The sequence below is a fragment of the Elephantulus edwardii genome, unplaced genomic scaffold (genome assembly GCF_000299155.1).
Source record: "Elephantulus edwardii isolate Elephantulus edwardi_28Jun2011 unplaced genomic scaffold, EleEdw1.0 scaffold00181, whole genome shotgun sequence".
Lineage (NCBI taxonomy): Eukaryota > Metazoa > Chordata > Mammalia > Macroscelidea > Macroscelididae > Elephantulus > Elephantulus edwardii.
In genome coordinates, this window is record NW_006399931.1 from 4839821 (window position 1) to 4853994 (window position 14174).

Consider the following 14174-nt stretch of genomic DNA (forward strand, 5'->3'; position numbering starts at 1 on the left):
AAAGAAAATCTTGACTCCTAATGGATTGCATTTGGTATAAAATGCATATTTAATGTAAATACTATTGGGTATCTTTTTAAAATTTATATTAGTTTGCTTACAAAGTTCATATACATTGCATTTCACACTATTCTTTAGTCACATTGTTTCATAAAATCATTCTCATGCGTTATGTTTTATAAAATTAATCACCATTGCACCTTGCTCACCATTACCCTGTCTTTTCAAGCCCCTTAAAGAGCCTCCCTATTCCCTTCACTCACTCCCTCTACCACCAACTCGTGCCACCCTGTGGTTTTGCCCCTACTCATTCTCACTCCTTTGCTCCCACCCCTTCCACTTGGGTCCTCACACATGTTTTACTAGTTGCCCTTCTATTTTTATAATAATGGTCTTATACAGTATTTGTCCTTAGGAGATTGAGTTAGTTCACTCTGCATAATGCTCTCCAGTCTCTCCTAGGTTATGAAGTTTGTTGTTTCATTTTTTAAAAAAAATCTCTGATCTTGAGTGTTGCATAGTATTCCACTGTGTGAATGCACCACAATTTCTCAAGCCATTCACTTGGTTGCACATTTGGGCTGTTTCTATGTTCTTGTGATGGTGAATAATGCTGCTATTTACAGTGGTGTACAAATCTTCATTTGTATCTCAGTTCTAATGTCTTTGATGTATATTTTTAGTAGTGGAATAGCTGGGTCATGCGGACTGTCTATGTTCAAATTCCTGAGGAAACGCCAAGCTGCCTTCCAAAGTAGTTGTACCATTTTACAATCCCACCAATAGTACATGAGAGTTCCCACCTCTCCACACGCTCTCCAACATTTATTGCCTGCTACCTTGCTACTTTATTTATTGCTTTGCCACTGCTACTGGGGTGAGATGGAGATCCTTATGGTTTTGATCTCTGTCTCTCTTAATGCCAGTGGTTTTGAGCATTTCTTCATGTGTCTGTTGGCCATCCAAATGTTTTCATCTGTGAAAAGTCTTTCTATGTCTTCTGCCTCTTTTGTAATTGGGTTCTCAGTCTTTTTCTTCAGGAGGCCCAGAAGGATTCTGTAAACTTTCATTAGGAGACTCTTGTCTGAGATAGTATTGCCAAATGTTTTTCCCTAGTCAGTAGATTTTCTTTTCACTCTGTTGGAAACGTTTTTGATAAACACAGAGATTTAATCATTAGAAAGTTATTGGGCATCTTTTTGAGAGATATAGGATAACAATAATAAACAGAGACACAGACACAGGTATTTAATAGCACATTCCAGTACACCTAGCATACCTATGCTGTTGTTGAGTACCGTAGTTGGAACCAACCCATAGCTGACCCTCCAGCAGATTTTCAGAGGCAGTTAATTACACCAGAGGAGACTGTGCATCCTTCTCCCAAGGAGTGTCTGGTGGCCTCAAACTGCATGCCTTCAGGATTGCAGCACTGCTTCTAGCCACGTGGCCACCAGTCTATACTCATTAGTATGTAATATTCCACTTTAAAATATTCAAGATAATAAAAATAAGTCTTACCAGAGTATTTGATTTACCCAAAACACACAAGATGTAGAAGGGGAAAAATTCAAATCCAGGATTTCTCAATTGTAAGCCAAAAGTGGAACATGCACAATTTTTTCACTAAGTATTTGTTGGGCACCTATATGTTGGGGCTCTCCTAGAACCTGTAGGTGCAGTCCTGTCAAAAGCGTACATTTCAGTGGGAGAAGTTGATGATATCAAGGGAGCTAATTTATTTTAAGAAATTACATTTACTTTAATCATACATTTGTTTACAAATAAAGGGAACCAGTAGAGTGCTGTGATCAAAAGTGAAGAGTGAAGGGTGTTTTTCAAAGAATGTGGTGCTGAGCTGAGTTCTAAGAAATAAGAAGTCACTTTTGTAGAGCAAGAACATTACAGACAAAGGGAACAACAAAGACCTTGAGTTTCTCTAAAAGAAGTTACCATGTTTGAAGTTAAAAGGCAGTGACCAAAATAACTATGAGATATCATCTCACCCCAGTAAGAATAGCAAAATTTAACAGAACAGCAAGCAACAAATGCTGGTGAGGTTGTGGAGAGACTGGAACCCTTATTCACTGCTGGTGGGAGTGTAAAATGGTGCAACCACTGTGGAAGGCTGTATGGCACTCTCTCAAAAAGTTGCAAATAGAGAGATACCATTTGACCCAGCAATTCCACTACTAGGAATATACCCTAAAGAGACCATAACTGACATCCAAGCAGCTATATGCACACTCATGTTTATCACAGCTTTGTTCACAATAGCAAAGAGTTGGAAACAACCTAAGTGCCCATCAACAAACGGATGAATAGAGAAGCTGTAGTATATTCACACAATGGAATACTATGCTGCATTGAAAAACAAGGAACTCATGAAATATTTTACAAAACGGGTGACCCTGGAGGACATTATCCTGAGTGTAGTATCTCAGTCATAAAAGGACAAATATTGCATAGTGCCACTGTCGTAAAACAGGACTGACATCAGGGTTGGGGGAAGACTGAGAAAGATGGAATAAATTATGAATACTACATTGAAACAAACAAGGGAGAGAACTGTTTAAAAGGGACATGTGATTAGGTATTATTGTCATGACAGGAGTCCAGAACGAAGGCTGCATAGTGGAGTGGACTTGGGGGGAGGAACTGTATAACAATGAAAAAAATCTTCTTTTACTTTTCAAAGAGAAGAGCAAACTGGGAGGGGAACAGAACAAAAGGAGAAAAGTGCAACAATGAATGAATGGAAATCCAAAGTCTCTGTAAATTTTCATTGAAATTAATAATAATAATAAAAATATAATTTATAAAAGACAATGTCATAACCATTGTTTGTAGAACTTAAGAAGAAACTGGACATCTTTTCATTCTCCACATTTCAGTAAATATGGGAAGACCATATACCGCTTGTGTCTGGTGCAGTGAGTTGCAAAAATGGCCACAATATATTGCAGGAACAAAAGACAAGCAAACATCATTATCACCAGCACCAACAATGTGTTAAACTATGAACTCAGAAGGACAGAGGCATGAGTTGTGTTGACAGAGGTGGCAATAAAGCCATGTTACATACAATTTTGCCGATCATGAAAGCAGTTTGAATCTATTCTAAATCAGGGTCATTCACTTTAGGGCTCTAAATGAAGAAAGCAACCATAACTGCACTTCAGAAGGTAAAATTCGTGTATCAAATAAGTGGATTGTAGTACTATTTACTTAAATAGGGCGTTTAACCTACCTTCTTAACAAGGACCATTTCCTGATTTAAAAGGAGCATTATGAATTATTATATAATCGAATCAATAGATTGAACTTATGACTGTCTTATGTGTAGAAGTTCATTTTTGCTGCATAAAACATTACAAATTGGCTTTAAACAACAACATTTATTTCAGTCATGATTTTATGAATCAGTTAGGAAAGATTCTTGGTCTGAGTCAGATTCCACCCCCACCCCCGCCACTGGGCTCTTGGGCCAAATGTAAAAGTCACATAGCAGCAGCCGGGTGATGTGAGATGGCCTCCAGGTCATCTATCCTAAACTCACCTGTCTGACTGGTAGCAGGTGGCCAGCCTAAAAGGTAGTGTGTCACTTCTCCGTTATTTATCAGGCTATTTTACATGGCACACACAGGGCTTCTCAAGTAGCAAAAGCAAATATATGAGCCCTTTTGAGGTCTAGACTGACAGTTCTATGCAACTATAGTAACTCATCTTTGTTAGTACATTAATTTTTCCAAAGAAAGTCATAAGGCCAACCCAAGATTTAAGAACTGGAGAAGCTGACTCCATGTATCTGTGAGAGCTATTCCAAGGCCTTATGGTCATGTTTGCAATCGGCTATTCCAAGCACAATGTATTTGGTTATCCTACAGGTACGAAAGGACATGCAGCTGTGTTGTTGGAGAAGAGTACTGAATATCCATGGACTGTCAAAAGACCAGACAGATGTCTGGTGTTTCCAGAGTGCTCCTTGGAGGCACAAGTGTTAAAGTTTCATCTCACATACGTTGGGCATCTTGCGAAGAGAGTCTATTCATTAGAGAAAGATATCTTGCTCAGAAAGTTAAAATGAGAAAGAGAGGAAGACTCTCAACCGGATACATTGACCCTGACAGATTGACACAGTAACTGCAAAAATAGGCTCAAATGTGTCAGAGATTGTGAGGATGGCACAGAACATGACAGATTTCAGACCTGTTCCCCATAGGGTTGCTATGCATCCTACTTGACTCAACATAACCTAACAAAAACATGTACAGAATGGACTACTGGTGGAATAGTGGGCTGTCTATTGGGTTGCTCACCAGAAGGCAGGCAGTTCAAACCCCTAGGCACAATGCAAGAGAAAGATGTATACACATCAACTCTGCATATGTACTGAAATATAGAAAGTCAAATAAAGTTTGGCTTCATTCCAAGTATCACAAAACAAAAACTATACTGAACTTCAAAGGTGTTGTAATAAAAACCATCAACTTTGGAAGCCAAATCAGGACCTAGAAATATGAAAGGAAATGACAGTTGAAATCCTGCATTAAATAGACCCTCGAAGTTAGATGTGGAGGCACAATGGTTAAGCAAAGAGCTACTGTCCACAGAGTCAGTAGTTTGAACTTACCAGATGCTCTGCAGGAAAACTTGGAGACAATCTGCTTCTCTAAATTTGTATAGTGTTGGAAGCCCAATGGGGTAATTCTCCTTTGTTTCATGAGATTCCTATGAGTTAGAATCAACTTAACAGCATTGACTTTCTCTTGTAATAATTTCTTCAACACTCCCTAAGTCAGCTGTATTTCCATAATGAAATAACTCATTGCCACTGAGTCAATTTTGACTCAGGGTCTTCAAGTCTACATATCTATGAAGTTGACCACCTCATCTCTCTCCTGCAGAGTTGCAAAAGGTTAAAATCATTGAGCTTTCATTTAACAACAGAGTGCTGAATCACTTGTGCCACCAGGATGTTCTTCTAAAGAGGGAGGTACTATGAAAATCAATGGCTTAAATCAAACCTCTCTACTAGAATCACTGGCCAGAAAAGTAAGCTATTTGTCCAAGCCTGACCTTGTGTCTCCATGTGATTACATGATTTCTCATGTAGTTTTTAATGCAAGGTACTCTCACTGTCAATGATTTTTGGAACATTAGATGACAGTAGTTTTGCAAGATTTTCTTCCTAAGGAAATTGGAAAGTTGGAATGAAATGCAAGCATTGTTTAAATCCAATTGGTCTTCTTGGGTTACCAGGATCCCTTCCTGTTCACTAGTCCACATTATCCTTAGATCCTCACCTGCTCCTACTGCTGGCTCCTAATAAATGGAGTTTTTATTGGAATCTTTATTTTTAAAAGCTTCCCAGAAAATCTTGATGAGCAGCCCAGCTGGAAACAACTGACACTATCAACAAGGCTACATTGGAGTCTAGATTTTCTATTTAATTTCGCTCTAAATAACGTGTTTTCCCTGAACTAAAGAAAATATAATGTATAGATTATTTTCTAAGAAAAGACAAATTAATCTTTCAGTTTGTCTTAAAGTATTTTACAGGAAAAAAAAGAAAGCCTACCAGAAACAATTGTGTGTCATTTAATAAAGACCACCTCCATACAGTGAACTTCAATTTTACACATCTGGTTGCCTGTAAATTAGGACTGTTTTGTTGGGATATGCCTGGCAGATGCCACTTTTATGAAGTGAAATTTTAAGATGTGGACATTTTTTCTCTTCAAAAGAAGGTTGAAATGTATAAAACTGAATAACGGTCATCACAGAGGACAAAGACAGAACACACAGAAATTTATGGAGAAGTAAATAATAAAAAAGACCCAGTCTTACTTTTCCTTTCCTTACTGGACACCAATCCCTTCTCCTGTAAATAATAGATAGCAGTAATACCTAAAATTATTTGCAAGACATTTCTCTAAGCCTTTTATCTTCATTGATGTGTTTTATCTCACCAAATTAGAAAGTAATTGTATTATATTTACATTCAAAATGAAGAATCTAGGACCTAAGAATGTTAGGTAACTTGTTCAAGTCTATACAGTTGGTAAGAGATGGTGCTACGATTCAACCAGTGCTGTCATCATATCCCAAAGTCTGTCACTTTGGCCATTACTAAAACCTGCCATGGAGTTCCATCACATATTATGTACTATGGTGACTTGCCTTTTGTTATGATGCTGGAAGAGATCTTATATTTCAAAAGCAATCATGGTTGCCCTTAATAGATAGGCTTCAAGGGATCTCCCAGACTAAGGCAGATTAGGACAAAAGACCTAGCTGCTGATTACTTCCAAAGTCAGTCAATGAAAATCTTATGGGTCACAATAAAATACCTGGACAAAGCATCTGGAGGGATCAGTCGTTAGAGGATGACACAATGTTTGGTGAAATAAATAAAGGTACAGCAAGACTATGAGGGACACTTGCTGAGATAGATTACTAATATTGCTGGAACACTAGATTCTCACATGTGATAACTGAAAGTGACACAGAACAGGACAGTGTTTTATTATGTTGGCCATAAGGTTACGATGAGTTGGAACTGACACAACAACAACTATCTCTCTACCACAGAGTGAGAAATCAAGGGGTGAAGCAAAGGAGAAGTTGGTGAGATCTAAAATGTTGGTTGTACTCTATCAACATTTGTTTTGGAAATATGACAACTTTGACTCCACAATGTAGAACTCTCCCACACTCAATCATAATTCTAAAATGTAGATAAACCTGTAACTATTCCCCAGGGAAAGTGAGAGAGATGTTATGTTTAATAACCACTTTCATGTTAAGGTCCTTTTACCTAAAGGATGTTACTAAGATAAGCTGTGTGTGTATGTGGGGGGGGGGCGTTTGCAGTGTATGGGGAGGATTGTTTTTGTTTCTACATCTTATACAGACTCGTCAACAAGATAAAAAAAGCTCCTTTGGTGTTTGATCAATAAAATGTGAAAGCTTTGGGGAACTGCCAAGCGAACAGAGGTCATTGGTTAGGATGAAGTGATAAGTCAATTGTTGAGTCCCCTCCAAGGTGGAGGTGAGGGAATCAATGCAATCCTCCTCCTCCACATAGCATTGTACAGATCTTCCTGATGTGAGTAAGGACTTTTCACCAATTTCTAAGTGAGCTACATATTTTTTTTCTTTTTTTGTAACTAGTAATACAAAGGGTAAACCCAAAGCCTGTGTCTCTGCTGGGTTCATCAGCTCTTCAGGAAAAATACAGCCAGTCTTGTCCCATGTGCTTTACAACCTCCAGAAAATATTCTGTGATCAGCAATGTGTTGGTTCCAACTGGACAGCAATCTGAGGGCTGCTTGGCTTTTTGTTTGTTTGAGGTTTTGTTTTGGGGTGGGGTTTGTGGTTTGTTTGTTTTTTTTTTCAAATTTAGCATATATGTATTATTCTATAGTTTACTCACTCGTGCATTCGTCATCATCAAGTAGGAAGCCACTCATAGTTGATCCTCCAGCAGGTTTTCAGAGGTTGTAAACTGCACAAGAGGAGATTGCCCATATTTCTTGTGTGGAACAGCTGGTGGATTCAAGCCGTCAGAGAAGCACCATCTTAGAGTCAGCCTTGCAACTCCCGATGGAATCGGCCACCAGAGTTAATTAGGAGACCTTTTGTTTGAAAAGTATTTATTTCTCAATTTCTGTATTTACATAGACGAACACTCAGTGTAGACCATTTGAACATTTTGGTTTCTTACTGTGAATTTTTGTTATTGAAGACAGTTAAGTGTCATAACCAAGACGTCAAACATATCATACATTCATATATAACTACTTTTGCTTGCTTTTCTTTTCCTATATTCTAAAGGAAAATTTCTCTTTTTATAGTTTCCAGAGCAAATGTAGTTTTGTTAGCCAGTCATTATGTCCAATAAATACATTTTTTAATATTTATGTGTCTTTTGTGGTGAATATTATACATAGAAGTTTCTTACTATTATAAAAAAGAGTCTAAATGAATCATTACAAACTATGTAAATTCATTTTAAGTAACTTAAGTGGTATAATTTGAACTTTAAACGATGGTATTTTCATACTTCCTCCGGGCTCTTGTGTGACAGAAAGTGTGAGGATAGAACAGAGTTCAGATCTCTTGCTCATAGGGTTGCTATGAGCTGTACTCAACTTGACAGCACCTAACAACAACAGCATGCATCTAATTTTTGGAAAGTCAGTAAAGACTATCAAAGATGAATGAGTTGGTGCATTTGGATTGTAGTGTCAGAGAAGAGCACTGAATATCCCAAGGACTATCCAAAGAATAAACAAATCTGTCTCAGAGAAAGTGCAAAACATATCACTCCTTACAGGAAAAGACGGTGAAACCCTCATCTCACATACTTTGGACATATTATCAAAAGAGACTAACATTTGGGAAAGGCATCATGCTGGGAAACATAGATGGCTAGTGAGAGAGAAGAAACCCTTCAAAAAGATGTATTCATACAATGAGTCTAAAAATGAGCTCACGTATATTGGAGATCATGGGAATGGTTTAGGATAGGATTACGTTCTGATCTGTTGTTCACAGTGTCACTATGAGTATTACACTCCATGACACCTAACAACACTGATTAAAAAGTTAATACTTCTAGCCCATCTAGTGGTGAAAATACACTTCTGTGAGATTATGGTCATTGATAATCCTGCAGGGCATAGTTCCGCTCTGAAACATATGAGGCCATTATTTTCTGGCAATTGACTCCATTGCAACGATTTGCTTTATTTGATTTTAAAAATCATTTGAGGTATACCCTAAAAAACCAAAATTAATAATTTTAGATAGTATAAATAATGTATACATATATACCATTATGCAGCCCTCCATATGCAGTGGCACAAAACTGGCCCAAGTATTTGAATATATCTACAAGAATGCCAAAGGAATGTAATCATTAATTTTTTGGAAGTGAGATTGTAATTACATAAACTCCTAACCTCCTACTTTTTTCCCCCCCAAATCAACAGGGGTTAAGAAAGGAGGTATGGGACCATTTTTCCTAGCTCTCCAGTGTTTACAGAATTGTGCCTATATTGTACCTGAGTAGAGTGACGCTTTATCATAAATGTAAACCCTATCTGAATTAGTGTTATCTGAATCTGAGAACAGAAGGTCAAGGGCAGAATAATGCATCTCAAGATGTTAAATGCTAATGAGTTTCAATAAGCTTTACAGAAAACACATGCTTTCTTTCAAATGCTCTCTTTATGTCAGTTTCTAAACTGAAGCCAATCCCATTTCATCATCATGGGAGAAAGATGAGCAATCTTGTGTGATTTATTGTCTCTGAAAACTTGCTGGAGGATCAGCTATGGATGAATTCCAACCTGATGGCACACAACAACAAAGCACAATAGTTTTTTAAAAGATTACTACCAGGGGGAAAAAAACCCACAAAATTTTAAATTAAAAGTCAGAAAGCAACTTAAAAGTAAATTATACACTTTTAACAGTTCCATCAAGTTCAAACCATTGGTGAACTGAAGAGAATTCTGAAAAACATCATGCAAAATGTAACACAGATGTAGAAAATGTGAGTAGAAATTGAGAACAGTGAAAGAGATTGTGAAGGCACACCACAAGTAGAAATGGTTCCAGAAGGTGAGGAAAAAGAGAATGAAAGGCCAAGAGATATTTCTGTAAATTACTAAACTACTTGACCACAGGGCCTCAGAAAGCATCATCTCAATGACAATGAATGATAAACAGCTGGAGAAACACATTCCTCCATCTCGAGTCCTCATTGCAATATTGCAAATGAGAAAACCCATGTCCTCATCCAGGCCCTTCTTACTTCCATGACCTTCCTTTCGTCATTTCATTTCTCACAATAACTAGTGATATCATTCTCTCCTCCCTTGAGTATCAACTACTTCACCCCAGGAGAGTTCTGGACCATTAGTTACTTCTTTATTCTTCTGCATGCCTTGTTGTTGTTATGTGCTGTCGAGTTCCTTGCAACTCATAGCGACCCTATGTACAAGAGCCCTAAATCCTACTCTATCTTGTGGTAACCTCAGTGTCTCAGACACACCTACTCCCATTACCCATAGATAAGCCAAAAGCATTGGTGGGCTTTGAGCATATCTTCCTTTGTGTTTTCCTAGCATTTCAAGTCAATACTATGATTAACCCTAGGCTGATCTTTAGACTATGAAAACAATCTAACCACAGTACACAGGAACTTTGCCCTGCCCATAGCTATACCTCCCAAAATGTCAAGAAATTATCAAAACAACTCAAAGTGTTGACTTTTAAGTCCATGGTTGACTAATTTCCTTTTTGTAGTTTTTAACTGGTAAGAACATTGAAAATTATTTTTTCAAAGTCTGCTTTTAATAATTGCTGGTAAAAAAAGGAAGTTTCTGTTTTTCTTTCATACAATTGATAAAAATCCTAAATCTTCCACTAAACAGGTGTGTCGGGAGCCTCACTTAACAGAAGTGTATAAAAAGGAGATTACACACAGCCCATCTGGATGAACAGGTCTGGAAAAATGAAGCCATTAGGGAGAATTATATGACTACAAGGAGCTATTTAAATTAATGAAATTACATGAGAAATCACCAAATATTTACTATGTGCTATATAGAGATCAGAGCCAACAATCAAGGCTAGAGATTTTTAATGAGGAGACTTAATTAAGATCATCTTCAGAAACATGAGTCCCTAATTCTGAGAAAATCATTGCCAAACTTAGCTCTCCTAAACTAATCAGCAAAGACTGGAAGTGCAGATGATTAAGATGTTAGAAAAGTTACACTAAGGGGTGCCTTTACAGAACATCACTGAGATGGCATATTATTATGACTCTCATACTTTGACAGTTTTCCTTTTGTAGAATTGACAAGGTCGTGATTTTAACTGATAACTAGTTGTTACTGTTGTTATGTGTCTTCAAGTTGCCTGTGACCCATGCCAACCCTATGCACAATAGCTCTGAACCCTGCCCTGTCCTGAGTCAGTCGCACCATCTCTGACACACTACTTCCATTATACCAATTACTGTCTCAGTCCATCTCATCCACGGCTTTCCTCTTCTGTCCTGTCTGTCCACCCAACCAAGCATGATGTCCTTCTCCAAGGATTGGTCCCTCCAGGCAACATGTTCAAAGTACGTCAGACTAAGCTTCAAATTCCTTGACTCCAGAGAGCAACTTGGTTTCACTCTCCAGGACAGAACTGTTTGTTCTCTTGGTAGCCCAGGGTATGTTCAAGAATCTTCTCCAGCACCACAATTCATTGATTCCTCTTTGGTCATTCTTAGTCATTGTCCAGATCTCTGATGCATAGCAATAATTGCGTTGTGAAGACCATAGCCTGGATCAGGTGCACCTTAGTTTCTAGACTGACATCATTGCTCTTTAGCTAGCTGGAGAGATCCCTGACATCAGATTTTCTAAAGGAATTAATCTTTTAATTTCCTTACTGCTGGTGACAAGAATGTTGATTGTGGAGCCAAGCAATCTGAAATTGTTAACAACCTCAATCTCTTCTCTATCATGGTGCTGCCAGTTGGCCTGGTGGTGAGAATCTTTGTTTTCTTGATACTGAGTTTGAATGCTTACTGAAGACTGCAGTCCTTGACCTTCCACAGCAAATGCTTCAAGTTCTCAATTTCAGTAAACAGGGTTGTAGCATCTGCATAATGCAGGTTGTTGATGAATCTTCCTCCAATCCTGATGCCACTTTCTCTCCCTCATAAAGTCCAGCCTTCTGAAGGATCTGTTCTGCAAACAGAATGAAAATGTATGGAGATACAATGCAACCCTGATGCACTCCTTTCCTGATTCTAAACTATGCAGTGTTTCCTTGCTCTGATCTGACAACTGCCTCCTGGTCCAAGTATAAGTTTAAATAACCAACAGACTTTCTACTAAGTGCAGAGTGCTTCTGTAAACATCACGTCATCTGGGAACCAAGGATACCAGAGAGGATAATTCATGACATTCTGTGGCTGTTCATTCTATTTCTGAATAAATCCACACAGGGAACTTTTACACAAAACAAACTAGAAAATAAATTGCCACTGAGATGATTCCAACTCAAAGCAAGCATATAGAACAAAACGCAGAAGCCGATTTCCACATCATTCAGCAATGGAGCAAAAGTCAAATCAGCAATCTTTTGGTTAATAGCCAAGTACTTTAACCACTGTGTGATCCGGTCTCCTATACTTCTAATCCATTTAACAGGAAATTTTGTTTTAAACTAAGCCAAATTTATCTCTTGGAAACTATCATTTATTGTTCCTTTTCTTCCAGCCTGTGAAATTATTCAACTAAACTGAACCTCTATTCTCCATTAATCTCTAGCAAAACTCCTCCAGCAGCAAGATTCATAAATGTTTCTACTGATTCTCCTATGACTCTGTTTCAGATTCTACCACTATCTTGGCTAGCTGCTTCTGGAAGAAATTCAGCAGTGATCTCTCTTAAAATGTGCTTCTTCCAACTGTGATATAACCAAATTGTCATTTACTAAAACCACTGGTTCCAGTTTTCTGGACTCTAAATCTTGCAGCCGCTGCCAAAGTTTGCATTAACATTTTGGCATTTACAGCACACTTTTGGTTGACTGAAATTGTAATCAAGAAAAACAGCTGTCTTGTTCATAAGAACAGATATTGAGCCAGTTCTAGAGAAATAGACAGGTATTTTGTACTTGATGAGTTGATTTTAATTTTTCAAAAATGGTTCCTCTTTATTATTAAATGTTTCATTCTCACTATAGAAATGTTAGAAAATATAGCAAGTTAAGCAAACATCGAAATTACAGCTACATTTTAAGCATTTGAAGACAAACCCAATTAACATTTGGTAAATACTTTTTTAATCCCTTGAGCTTTTTGTACAACTCCAGTTGTTGGGCATTTATGTGAACTTTCATTTCATGTACAAAGTGCACTGTTTTATGACCTTGGAGTAACTGGGTTGTGCAAACAATTAATGAATTCTGTATGTCACGTAGATTGGAGAAGGTCTCATCAACAGCCTGCATTATGTAGATGACACAACCTCGCTTACTGAAAGTGAGGAGGACTTGAAACATTGGCTGCAAACTATCAAATAGTACAAACAGCCTTCAAGACAGATTACATTTCAGCATAAAGAAAATAAAACTTCTTACCACAGGACCAATAGAAAACCTCGGGATAGATGAAGAAAATACTGAAGTTGTCAATGGTTTCAAGTTATTTGGATCCACAGTTAACATCCATGGTAGTAGCAATCAAGAAATCCAAAAACATATTGCAGTGCAAAGATCTAAGCATTTTGGAGAGTGCTAACAAGCAACAACGATGGTTTGAAGACTAAGATGCAACTGATACACACTATGGTGTTTTCAAATAATTCCTAAGCATCTGTATGGAGTCAACTCATCATTAGGTTTCTGAGGCTGTAAATAGTTACCACTTTTCTTCCTTCGAGTATCTGATGGGTTCAAATTCTGACGTGTCATACTACAACACATGCATCTGAAAGCTGGGCAATGAATACAGAATACCAAAGAAGAAAGGATGATTTCGAATTGCATACTGGAGAAGAGTACTGGGTGTCCTACGTGCTGGCAAAAGGACAAACGAGTCTGTCATGAAGAAAATACAACAAGGGTGTTCCTCAGAGGAAACTTGTTCTCACATACTCTTGGCATGTTGTCTGAAGGATTCTACCCTTGGAAAAAAGATACCATGCTGGAGAAAGTGGAAGGTCAAAGAAAAAGAAGACCACCTGCGAGGAGGTGGTTTTCCACAGTACCCACAACAATGGGTTTGAGCATGAAGGAGAAACTAAGAATGTGGCAGGACAGAGCAAGGTTCCTGATTGTTGTTCATAGGGTTGATAAGGGTTGTGTTGAGTGCTAGTTGTTGCTGTTCTGCACAATCGAGTCAGAACCAACTCATAGTTGACCCTTCAAGAGAGTTTTCAAAAGCAGTAAACAAACCCCACAGAAGGACATTGTCCATCATTCTTTTGTGGAGCAGCTGGTGGATTCAAACCACATGCCTTTTGGTTGGCAGTGCGACTCCTAGCTGCTAGACCCCTACGCCACCAGGGTCTCCATGGACGAACAACAATGACTAGCAGACTGGTAGTTTTAATCTGCCCAAAAGCAGCTCAGAAGAAAGATGTGATGATGTG